At 39.4% G+C, this 10,505-nt stretch overlaps 1 protein-coding gene and 1 long non-coding RNA gene across 15 annotated transcripts in view; one reads left to right on the top strand and one right to left on the bottom strand.

The window, feature by feature from the left end:
• Positions 1–5,176: 5,176 nt before the first annotated feature.
• The window catches only part of LOC308190089 (uncharacterized protein), a 148,369-nt gene continuing 143,040 nt past the window's right edge, over positions 5,177–10,505 (top strand). For 4 of the 13 annotated variants that reach the window (XR_013946840.1, XR_013946845.1, XR_013946846.1 and 1 more), the window contains exon 1: positions 7,829–7,964. The gene's annotated coding sequence lies outside the window, so the exon portion shown is untranslated. Of the gene's footprint in view, positions 5,310–7,812; positions 7,965–8,962; positions 9,042–10,505 lie in introns of those variants that run through there. The other 9 variants (XR_013946850.1, XR_013946851.1, XR_013946852.1 and 6 more) reach the window with 6 other exon arrangements.
• LOC308190091 lies at positions 7,727–9,544 on the bottom strand. 2 transcript variants are annotated; one of them, XR_013946870.1, is made up of 4 exons: positions 9,409–9,544; positions 9,232–9,294; positions 8,413–8,470; positions 7,727–7,863 (listed from the first exon to the last, which is right to left on the bottom strand). It is a non-coding gene; the product is annotated as an uncharacterized lncRNA (long non-coding RNA). The 2 variants fall into 2 exon arrangements; XR_013946871.1 differs by having other exon boundaries at positions 8,413–8,474.

Below are 10,505 nucleotides of genomic sequence, written 5' to 3' on the forward strand. Positions count from 1 at the left end.
GGTGTATTTTTGGGACTATATCTACTCTCATAGTTTGGGATACAAAATTAGGCTAGAAATAACCTCTTTTTCATTAGCACTACTAAAAATTTAAGAATTACTACTGCAGTCAGGGATGCACACTTTGGCATGAATATCTTGCAGTACGAAATTACTAAAAGCTTCAGAATCAAAATCAAATGCCTGAGTTACTACACAATATCATCGGAGATATATTTTCTACGTTAAATATTTATATTACATATTTTATCTGTCAAGATAGATCCATGGATGTCTTAACTTATCTATCTGTGAAACAAGTAATGAAAGAATGATAGAGGGCAGTTGAATTGTGATAAGATTCCAGAATGTTTACCTGTATATGTATATATGTGATTGTTTTCTAGGATGGGAAAAACAAAACAACGCCTTTTATAACATACTCTTAGAATAACACTATGGCACTTTCAGCACAAAATCTGTGTGTTTGCAATACCAATTTGCACACAAATGCATCCAGACTCATGAAAATCCCACATTAGAAATCAAAGGAGACAGGTAGAATCAAAACTATTAAAATTGTAGCCAAAGAATGCAGTAGACTGTGTAAACCACAGTGCATTTAACACTGTGATCTTCAGTGGTTTACTTTGCTATTTCACTGGTAGTTCCCAGGAGCATGGGCGTGCTTAGATCACAAGTCCACCACCTCCATCATTTATACTGGTAGGAGTCTGGTTTTTTGATTACGGAATGCAGAATCTTCTATTGAAGTCTGGGAATAATGTAGGAACACCTTATGTTACCCTGGATTTTGTATGTTAATTCTAAGAATATGTTGATTTCACTTAATTGAGGCTCCTGGAAGACGAGCCAACCAGCTAGCCAACTAACCCTCCCTCCCCCCAAAAAAGTCAGAGGAAAGGATGACTTAAGATAAGGCATTCATTTGTCACCTGAGAGTTGTTAACACAAAGCCAGCACTCCTGGACCTGAGCACCTTGCCTTTGTCTCCTGCTGAGCCTTTGGGACTCCCTTAGCCAGAGGGCTAAAAGCCCAGGAATTCACTAAAACAAATGAATTTGGCAGGATTGAAAAGGTTCCCTTTCACAACATGAAGGAACAATGTTCAGGAGCATGCTCTGGGTATATAAGGAAGTTCAGCATTACCAGTTAGCCATCAAAGGATTTTGCGGAGAGAGGGCTTTGTGTAGACTGTAATTTAAAATGTTATTTGTGTAATTTTCAATTGTTGCAGTCAATGAAGCTTTTCTTTTAAGTAGACTGTGCATTGGTGTATACTGTAACTGAGTAAGAAAAGGAAAAGCTTGACTTTGGGAAAGGTTTTCATTTTGAATGGGGGAAAAGCACACTCTGAAGCCAGAATGCCTTTGTCTATTGTATATTCTGTAACACCGCATCTGGCGTATACTAAACCATTTCCACACCTGGCATTTCTCATAGTTTACAAAAATGACAGACAGCCTCCAGTTGCCTGCCTGGTATGATGATGCCAGGAGAACCGGGAAGCTTGCTAACCTTAGGCTCTTGCTCGAGTGTTTTGACAGGAAATCATTCTGTTAGAAAATTTCGACCAGTATTTCCAGTTACAAAATCCAAACACAAGAATTTAGGTAGACCAGTCATGTTTGCTTTGCAGGACAAAAATGGCTAATGCACTGGACCTCCCTGTATGTTACTTTTTGATGAGTAAAGGGTTAGAATTGGATGGAAAGCAGACGTGTCATCTTGCAGTTCTAACTAACTTTTTTTTTCTTTTTTTAAATCAAATAACATCCAAGTATATTCCAGGACAACTTACTTTCCTTCTTCTTTTCATGTATATACCTGCATCTGAAAAGATATGTATCTTCTCCCCTCAAAATTGATTAGAAACTGCCAGTTGCCAAAGAAGAGTTCTTGCATCTTTGCCACACTGTTGAAACATGGCTTTAAAACAAAGATAAGTGGTTGTCTCCAGAAAATATTCATGCTGACAGAGATAGGTGGGATTTAAAAGAGCCAAAATCTTTCTCTCCAGTTTCTGCTACTTCTTGTTGGCCATAAATGTGCTGTTTATTTCAGAACGGCAAGGGGAAGGTAAACAAGCTTCTAGCCCTGGACTAATGCATTTGAAAGATACTCAGGACAAGGGAGAGTGGACCGCAAGAAAGGCACAAAGGGTGTTAGTCATTGGAGACTCCTCTCTGAGAGGCACTGAGGCACCCATTTGCCATAGGAAATTCTTCACTCAGAGGGTGGTGAGGCACTGGAACAGGTTGCCCAGAGAAGCTGTGGATGCCCTATCCCTGGAGGTGTTCAAGGCCAGGTTAGATGAGGACCTCAGCCACCTGATCTAGTGGGTGACATCCCTGCCCATGGCAGGGGGGTTGGAAATAGATGGTCTTTGAAGTTCCTTCCAACTCAAGCTGTTCTATGATTCTGTGAAATTCATGATAGGTAGGTGTTTGTGGTCACAAAAGTCTAGCCATGGTTTACCAGCATTGAGTTGGTATCAAGAAAAAGTGCAAGATAATTGAACTATTCTTGAATGAAAGCGCTCTGGAAAATTGTGATGCTTTTTAAGTTTCTAAGATAGTATTTCTTTTTAATGAATGACAACAGCATTGCTAACAGAAGTTTACTTCCAGAAGGCATCAACACTTGCACGACCTTATTGACAAATACAAAGATTCTGTTAAGTCACAGTGCGAGTGGCTTCAATGCATTTTCTTTGGGGAAAAAAAAAATCAACTACAGGATGAAATGAATTTGCCTTCCAAACAATAAAATAGCTCAATCCAGGGCCTGGCTACTACAGTTCTATATAGTGATTTACAATCCGTTGAATGATGGGCTGTAAATTTACCAAGAACCAGGATATGATTGGCTTGTAAACCTTAATAAAACAATAAAAGCCGGCTTTCTGCTAACAAGTGTTTAAAATTCTGCCCAGCTAAGTTTAGGACATACGTAAATGGGGAAACTAACTGACACAGCTATTGTATGACAAAGGATTCTACAAAAGTCTCCTCTATGAACACTGATTGAGAATAAAGATGATTTTTAAGTCCTAGAACAGTTATTCTATTTTGTGAACTGAGTAGATATTCCAGAATAAATGCGTTTTCAGAGTATTTAGAAGACTGTGTGGTGAAGAACTTGATAATGCAAGTCAGAGACCAAATTATATCCTATGAAAGCTTAACCAGAGGTCAGGCTAATTTTAGTAATGCATAATGTAAATCAGGCTTAAAAAAAAAAACTATAATAAAAAGTTATCTTTATTTTTCCTGATTTTTAGCAAGATAATTCCTTGCAAGGAATTACTTATCATTTTTAATGTCAGTTTCCATGTGCCAAGGAAGAATATCCCTTTAAATGCTGCTATTGATTAGCACTCGGAAGTCCAATTGACTTTGGTGGGAGTTGCCTGTATTAATCAATAAGAGTATCAAGTTAATGAATAATTCACTTAACAAAACTGCATTAAAATAATACTAAAGATTTGCAAGACTCCTGTAAATGAAAGTTTTCTCACATTCCTAACTAACTACGTGGAGTTAGGGCTAACATGGTCAGAGTGAATGGAGCTCCAGGAACATTGCTGCATCATTTTCAAAAAAATTACACATCCTGCTTCCTATCTTTATTTCCCAGTGAAATAGGTGTTAATAGCTGGAATACCACCTTGTAGCACTTTTTTTTTTCCCTGTTCTTTTTCTTTTCACAGAATGGTTGAGTTTGGAAGGGCCATTAGGAAATCATCTTGTCCAAACCACCTGTTGAAGCAGGTCCACCTAGAGCATGTTGCCCAGGACTGTGTACAGATGGCTTTTATTCTTAACCCTGGAACCCGTAGATGTACATAACAGCAACTGACCTTCTGGCAAGAAAGCTTTAAAATATTAATCTTTGAAGATTATGACCACTGCTCACCTTTTATCAGGAGAGTTTTTGAGTGTTGCACAGATTTCTGGAGCATGCCTATTTGATAATACTCATTTGTCCTCCCCTTCCAGGTTCTGACACTTACAGGTCTTGCATGTGGGTCTGTACCATCACATCTGAGTACAGCTTTGTGATCTAGATTCGTGTTTAATAACTTCATATTTTCCAAGATGATTTTCTGTCTTTTCATAGCCTCCATAAGGACAAGCAGTGCCGAGTTAAACTGGATGCATTTTACCTCTTAAACAAACTATTATTGGGGATTTATTGGAGTACTGATGTGCCTAAATAAGTTCTTTTTCTTGTATTTCTTTTAGTATTTTATTCCTTTTAGTATATTTGGAAAGCCAAACACTTTTCTGAAAACCAAAATCATAGAATCATAGAGTGGGTTGGGTTGGAAGGGACCTTAAAGATCATCTAACTCCAACTCTCCAAAGCTTTCTAAGAATAAGCCATAATTTGTAGGTATGATCTAAGTCAAGGTCTTCCAGCTGATCTAGGTAGAAGTTTTATGCCTGAAAGCTGTATGGTGTTAAGAATTTATCCGTCTATAGCCTGATAAATATACAGATGAGAATTATTTACACTCTAGAGATAGAAAAGGAGAAAATCCTTCTAACCTGTCTAGGAGATTTACCAACTGTGCTGTTTCACTTAAACCACTCTAGTCTTGGACAATAATCTGAGTGATATGCAAATAATTATCACATCAGGACTTTTAGCAAAACCCAGTGCTTTGTATTTGAATTATTAGAAGCTTTTAATGACTGGTATATAGTCAGTCACAAGACAGAGACATAGATATATAGTTACACATTTAAAAGGCTCTATTAAAGGCCTTTTTAGCTTTGCTGTGAATTTACAATTTGAGAATTTCCAAGAGAGTATATTTTCTGAGACAAATTTCATCGCCTTAGGATAATTCCCCCCCCCTTTTTTTTTTCTTTAATGTGATTTGTCATGGTAGAACCTAGACATTTTCCATGTGGGTTTACTCTGTGCTTTCTGTGGCCTGCAAGGAATTAGTTTTAATTAATGAGACTGGCAAATGCATTGTTGAAATAGTCGTTGTGGCAGACACGCCTTTGTTTTAACAGTTGGGTTAAATAGCCCCTTTATCGGAGCTATTAGCACCAAATATTACTGTCTGATTAAAGATCATTCAGTGGATTATCCAGTCCCAGTGCTTCTGCATACCCCCAGACAGGTGCTCAAATAAGAAATTATGTTAAGTAAATTAGCACTAGTATCACATCCTGAATGGCTTTGTCTTGGCTGCAGAAAAGAAAAAGTTATGGGGCTGCTTGCGTATTTTTTGTCACTCTTAAACAGCGGGGTGACTTGTATAATCCCTGGAGATTTACATTGCAAAAAAGGTAAGATCAGCACTAAGGCCTTTGTTTTGTAGTTGACCTGGTCTTATCTCATCAGAGTACTGTGCCTTTCCTCCTCTTGTGTGTTAGAAGGATAGGTGTGCTTTCACGCTAAAACCAATACTTTTTTTTTTTTTTTTTGGCAGTGGAGGCAGCATATAATGTAGACTATTTATCCCGTGTCTCTCGTAAGGTATTTTATTTTCAATTCATGCATTCAGACGGGGCTCATAGGTAAACTGCAAATAACTTAAGAAGGCAGGAAATCCCACAGGAGTTCACAGAGTATAGTTTACCTGACAGTTCACTTTAATGGGTGAAATTAAGCCTTGAAATTAATGAGCACATGTCCCCTGACCTAAGTGCATCCTTTTACATCCTTTGCCAGTCAGATTTCTGGCCCAATTGTGTTGGATGGCAATTTATAGTACTTTTGGTGTCCCCCTGAAAAGCCATGTGTCTGCAGGTTTGTTGTTGCTGGCTGTGTCCCGTCTCACCTGGGGACTGTTTCTGACAACAAGGCCTCAGGGGAGAAAATAGTGGGGTGATGACAGACAACACCCCAAATGGTTTGTGTGCCTTGGAACAGGAGCAGTGTGTGTCTTTCCCCTGTTGATTTCTGTGGCAAATCTCCATTAACTTTGAAAGGGCCAGGAGTTCAAAATAAGTTGCTGGGATGAGGACTAGGTAGGGCTAACATAACCTTAAGAACTGAGTAGAGGTCTTTGTAGGACATGGAGTTTTCTATGGGTATCTGTGAAAGAAGCGTAATAAAATAAGCACTATTTATCATTGAAGCGTTGCTCTTTGTTTGCTGCTCCCTTTGGAGAGGGTGTCAAAAGGACATGCTGGTGTCAAGTGGATTTGGACGTGTGCTACCTCACATTGCTTAAAAATATGTACACACAAAATGTCTCAGACTACATCTGCTTAGTTGGAGGCGAGTGTCTAAAGTGCCTGGGGGACTGTGACAAGAAAAGTAGCTAGCTTGGAGGCTCTAGTTCAGTCTTTCTCTAAAATAGACTGCCAAACAGACTGCCTCTTAGGTTAGAAAGGGAGCTTTAGAGTTGCAACACAACATTATGAGACAAACCTCTTCCCTCCAGCCACCCCCCACCCCCCAAGTCCCTGAAGCATCCCACTCTTCTAAAAGATGCGTTAGATTTATCAATAGACCTTTCTTTACTCAACTTTGCTGCAATTCCTTTTTGGAAAATTTGGATTTTCATCAAAGACACAGAAGACTATAAAATTGGAAGCAGATGTGAGGTTGGATTGGATAGTCCTGTGGCTGTTTCTTTTGTGGAAGCACTTTTGAACAAATCCAGCCTTATGTGCTTCTTGCTGTCTTGCCCCATGCAACTCTCTTGCCTGCTTTTTACATTTTCCAGAGAACCAGGAGGTGCAGTGCGAATAACTGATGTAAATGTAAACTTCTTCCCTATCACATCATCTGTCTCTTCATTTTCCAACTTTTCCTGTATTCTTTGGAAAATATGTTTAAACAATGCCCTCGGTATTTTGCATTGTTAACAAAATACAAGGAAATAAAATCGGTGCTCTGCACATGGAGACTGAATTTAGTAATGTTTACTAGCACTTTTGCTAGCCTGGATGAACTTTATACCTGGCCTGTATATGATGCCTTAATTTACTGGCAGGCTTTAATTTGTTGAAAACAAGCTTAGGGCTCACTTAAAGTCTGTCTTCTGTCATAGCGATGGTGTTATTAATGTAATTGATGAAGTAGGGGGAGGAGTACAATTTTCAGGATTTTTTTTTAAAAAAGTGCATTTTTCTGCAGTGTCTTTGACACCACATGCATTGTGCTGCAATGAAAAGAGGAGCCAAGCAACAGAATTGACAATATTGTTTATCTTCTGGTGATGTTTCTTCAGTTCTAATTTATAGCAGAACTATGCCTGAGATCAGTGAATTATGGTTTCACATCCAAAGCTTGCCAGAATTCATGAAGGCTTACCCAGACTGTCCAAGATTTTATAATCCTTAGCTCTGTGTTTTGTATCTGCAGTATGTGGACGCGTAGTCTCTTGGGAGTTGATCTTTTCCCAGTGCAAGGCTAGTACCTTATGAAGAGAGTTTCTGGTGCTATTGCACTTGCTCCCAAAGGCAGCCTGGCAACTGCTCTGTTGCGAGCCTTCGATGCACTGATAACTCAGCACAGAAATGCTATGCTTTCACAGGGAATAACAACAAGCCTGGAGGACCTATCTGTGTTACTCGAGGGTTAGCACAGGGCAGGTTCACTGCTTCAGAGCTTAATGAATTGGTGGTTTTGCTCATCCTTTCACCTTAGGCTCCCATTACACAGCTATGCATGCTTTCACTTCCTAGGTATTCTCTCCATAATGCCCCCTCCACATGCCCCCTCCAAACTGCTTCTTAATTCATCAGGAATCTGCTCATCCCCCTCTTCAATCCGCCTAATCTCTATGTGTTATGCCTGCCGTTTCTGTGTCTTTTAAGAGCCACGCTTCTTCCACAGGGTCAACCTCACTTTGGCTGGCTTGTCTTCTTGATTTCTTCATTGGTGGTGCTAAAGAGAGTTGATGAGACAGGAAGAAAGCAGCAGGGATTGCTGAGTCTGAACATCACTTCTGCTAAGCTTGGAGCAGCACTGAAGCTATTTTAAACAAGGTGAGGAAATAACATGCCTTTTTTTTTTTATGGTAAAATAGCCTGTCTGAGGTATTGAAGTGTGAAATTCAGACCCTGAGATTTAACTATGGAGAATCACACGTGGGAGAGTAATGTGGCAAGTTTTCAATTAAAAAAGTTATTTGAAATCTTCCTTATACAAATACAAATTAATAATTTTTTGGAATAGGTGCACATGCAATGTGATTGTTCGGTGAAAAGTGTATGTGTCTCAAACCAGGAAATCAGAATTCAGCCTTTACAGTGCGAAAGAGAACAGATCCAGTTCAGCCAGTGGATGAAGTTCATTTAAGGCTAAGCCCAGCATTGAAAAGTGCACGTGATGCCAGAAGATCTTCCTAATCATGCAGTTGCTTATTGAATCTCCATAGTTCACCATACAAAATAGTGCAGAGATGAAGTGTGGGTTTAAGTAAATGACACTCACCAAAATTTTGTAAAATGAATGAGGGTCCAGATTCCATTCTCAATCTCACCTGCAATTTCTGCCTCATAAAACAGATAAAAATTGGGGTGTAGATAAACTTTTTTTTTTTTCAGAAATACAAGGTTACCTTGAATCTCTGACTCTTTTCTGAATGATTAACCATGAATCACTGTTTTTTACAAGTCTCAATGCATTTACCATATGCCAGGTGTCGCAAGAGCATGAGAACACTTACTAAATTGAAACTGGCTAAACAACTTCACACTGGCATCCCCACATGGTAGTAGGAGTTTTGAGAAGGAACTACTTGAGTTTAACCTTCCTAGTATGGATAAGATGCTCTCATCTTCTTGAGCGTAATTATCTTTCCACCCCCGCCATCTTATCCTTTCTATTTTTCCCAGTAGGAGGATCAAAAGAAAGTTAGTTAACTGCAGCATTCATCAGATAATCCAAGAGACATTAATCTAGAAGACAGTATTACCAAATAATTAATTCATGGGTTAATTCCATTCCTATTCATCTGATTTTCTTATGATTGCGAGTGTAGGCTTCTCAACCTAAATCTTTGTACAAAGGACTCGTGCTTGAGGAGAGTGGTCCTGGCGGGCAATGAAGAGAGAGGAGGGAATTCTGTGTTGTCTTCTGGACACTTGCTAGCAGCTGATGAATTTTAAAGGAAATTATTATTCTCAGTGTTAAGATAATACTCTGTAAGTTGCTGAAAAGCTGAAAAAAAGAAAATAAAAAAGCAGAAAACAACTCTAACTTTGTATGTACCTGCAAATCTCTCATAAGGAATTATGCACTATGACTTACTTCCTTATTCTGGATTTCTTGTATTTCTCATGCCATATCCATCTTTTAATTGTTCCAGGTCACCTGTAATGGGTCACAAGTAAAGCAAATCTGGTTTTTCATCATTGCGTTTTCCCTTGTGCTGTTCTAACATTACCAGTGATATCAGTATTTATGTACCAAATGCAAACAACTTACAGGAGAGAATCACCACTAGAACACAGCCAGTGGAGCTCATAAAATGTGGTTTCCGTTGGCTTGGTGCGTCCTTTGCCCCTTCCCATCTTGGTGCACTACCTTGACCTTTCCCCACTTCTTTTATGGCATGCCATTACATAAAGACCAGCACGCGTGTTGTCTAGCTCAGCACTATGTGTGCCCAGTACGAGCTGGCCAATTGGTTGCTGCCAACTGTAACAGCTGAGCTCTGCCTCTTTTTCCCTCAGAGCAATCACTAATTTGGGTTGGCCAACAGCTTAGAAAGTTTCCTGAGAGGGAGGGAGTGGGAAGAGGTAAACAGATGGAAGGAGGCAGATAGTACAGTCATTTAAGGCTCATTACTTACAGAACTCAGCTGAAAATGGCTGCCAGTGATTACTATGAATGAAAGTTTTATCTAGAATACAGCAGTGAGATGTCAAATGTGCCATGGCACCAGCAATGCATTTGGGCTGTGCAGCAGTGGCCTTTCCCTCCCAGCCACACGCTTTAATTACAGTTCCAGTAACTTTCAGAATCGTTGTGTCAACAGTTGTAATAGCCAGCTGAGCTGGACTCACCATCTAAAGTCCATTTAATTCCTTGCAAGAGGTGGAGAGTGACGTGCGCAACTCGTGAGCGCAGCACGAAAACCTGTACTGCCAGAATTAGCTCCTTTGGTGTTTCTCGTGTGTTTGGTTCAAATTCTGGACATTTTCTCTTCTTTTCCCATCTAATTCCTGCGAAGTAGTTCATAGAATGAATACTAATTCCCTTCCTGCATCTTTACAAATGTGGGTTTCATATGCTTTCCCTGGAAGTGCTTCTTTCTTACAGGCATCTACAGACTGTTCACCCTAACCAGGCAATTACACAAGGTTTAAGTAAGAGATGACAAAATAGTTACATTCAGGTAGCTAGTTTCAAAACATTTTGCAACTGACAGTTTTATCTTTAACAACATACCATATATTTTTCAGGAGAAATCATAAGGATACGTCTTAGTTGGTATGTGGTCACCAGATACTCTAGATAGGTAGGAGATACCTTTGAGCTTATAGCCGTTTGGATGGATGGATATAGCCATTTGGATGGAT

This window comes from Anser brachyrhynchus, assembly GCF_964034855.1.
Source record: "Anser brachyrhynchus genome assembly, chromosome: 2".
Classification (NCBI taxonomy): domain Eukaryota; kingdom Metazoa; phylum Chordata; class Aves; order Anseriformes; family Anatidae; genus Anser; species Anser brachyrhynchus.